Raw genomic sequence first — 2,154 nt, forward strand, 5'->3', positions numbered from 1 at the left:
TGTACTTTTCATTCTTTCTGTCTGTCTTTCTGTTCCGTTCTTTCTTTCTTTCAGTTTGTCGTTCTTTCATTTTTTCTGTCTTTTTTCTTTTTTTCTATCGTTTTTCTTTATTTTTTTCCCTTTCTTTCTTTCTTTTCTTCTTTATGTCTTCCTTTCTTCTTCTTTTAAGGCGTAGTTAGGGAAGAGAGTGGGAGTGGGAAGCGGGTGCATGTTGAAACATGCATAAGTGTGCAAAATTTGGAACTATTCTGCTTGGGTCAGATTTTGATGGCATCTGTGCATTTGATTATTTCGCTGTTTGGTTCTATTTTAGTGATGGAGGAGAAAGGCTGATGTAAAAACAAAAAGATTGACAGGTAAGAGATGAGGTGTTAATGAAAAAATACGTGTGCCAAAACTTAAGATACATGACAATATGTATCTACACTGACAACAACGACCAAAAACATTCCCAAAAAATTAAATATACATAAATAAAAATCGCAATGATTAAGTCTCAGGTTAACACAAAATCGAATTGAAAAGTATAAATTTACGGAACAACAGTAAGTTTTTAAAACATGGAAAGCGACGGAACACAAAGTAAAAAGGAACATATCTGCACATTCAGGAAGACATCGCTGTGGGTGCTGGATATAAAAAAATACGGACGACGTGATAAAAACAACGAAATTTGAGCCAAAGGAGAAAACAAGGCTCAAGACACATAAGAACTGAGGTTGTACTCGTGAGCACGAGCGATTTATGTGACAAAGGTATGAACGTTCCGCGCCAGTGCATGCCGACAATATGAAAAACAGAGGGCAGACAGGGAAAGAGAGAGAGAGAGAGAGAGAGAGAGAAAGAGAGAAAGAGAGGGGGAAGGGATGAGTGAGAGGGCAAAAGAGAGAGAGAGAGAATGGGAGGGGGGTGAGAGAGAAAGCAGGAGAGATTTAGAGAGCGAGTGGGAGAGAGAGCGTGAGAAAGAGAGAGAGCTACAGGGAGAGGAAGAGAGAGAGAGAGAGAGAGAGAGCGCCGCGCGAAAGGGAGATGGGGGAGGGGAGGGAGAGGACGTACCAAAAGAGCTTTGAAGGTAAAGAGTAGAAAATAACGAAAGAGATGAAAAGGACGTTTGGAAAAAGAGTTAACGTGACAGTGAAAGGGCAAAAAAGAGATTTTTAAAAGGCATAAAAAGATACAGACACTGAATTTGAGAAAGGGGGAAAAGAGTATGATAGATAGAAACAGATGAAGATAGACATAGAGAGAGGGTGGGGGAGATGGAGACAGACAGAGAGAGAGAAAGAGAGAGAGAGAAAGAGAGAGAGAGAAAGAGAGAGAGAGAGAGAGAGAGAGGGAGAGAAAGAAAGAGAGAAAAAGAGAGAGAGAGGTGGTGTGGGGAGGAAATAGATAGAAAGACAGAGGGGGAAGAAAGGGATAATGGAAATGAGTAAAAGAACGAGAAAGAGAAAGGTACAAATATTTTGGCGACATACCTAGTTTCGGGAAAGCTTGAGTGGTGCCAAGACCTGCCGAAAACGAGAGGGGGGCTCATTTGTACAACATGTCTTCAAGATATGACACACACATACACACAGACACAAAGAGACAGGGTCTAGACACAATATGAAGTTTTGTGAATGATATAACCGTAATCATTACATTATTATGATACCTGTTTTATGCTAAGACCGCTAGCGTGAGGTGCAATATTTTTTTCTCAATATTAGCTTATCTTTTTGTGAGCTTGGTGTTTTTCCATTGTCCGCATGTGCGCTATTATACTCGTTAGGTTTTGTTTTTCAATCTAGTTCTTTTCTCTTCTGCCACAAAGTTGTTGCTTTGTTGTTGTTTTTCTTTTTACGTCTTTTCTACCGTATAGTTGTTTGTTTTGTTGGGGTATTTTTTCTCGATCCCATTTTTCCTACTTTGCTCACTTCGATATTCCTGGGACTATCATGACTCTATTTTTGTTCAAGTCTTTCTCTGTCTTCCAGTATTTTTTTATTCTCCCTCTGTGTCTCCCACATCTGTATCTCTTACCTCTTTTCCCCTGTCTCTTTTTTCTCATTTTCTACTTAATCGTTTCAATCTCATTTTTAATCCTTTTCACCCAACATCTCTAAAGGTATTTTTATCGTCGGCACAACCTATCACTCTCCCTCCATCTCCCCC

At 39.6% G+C, this 2,154-nt stretch overlaps 1 protein-coding gene across 1 annotated transcript in view; it reads right to left on the bottom strand.

Moving 5' to 3' along the window:
* Positions 1 to 2,154, bottom strand: part of LOC101852740 — a gene marked incomplete in the record, with an annotated part of 243,635 nt that overhangs the window by 135,484 nt on the left and 105,997 nt on the right.

Source organism: Aplysia californica, unplaced genomic scaffold (genome assembly GCF_000002075.1).
Source record: "Aplysia californica isolate F4 #8 unplaced genomic scaffold, AplCal3.0 scaffold00002, whole genome shotgun sequence".
In the NCBI taxonomy this organism is placed as follows: domain Eukaryota; kingdom Metazoa; phylum Mollusca; class Gastropoda; order Aplysiida; family Aplysiidae; genus Aplysia; species Aplysia californica.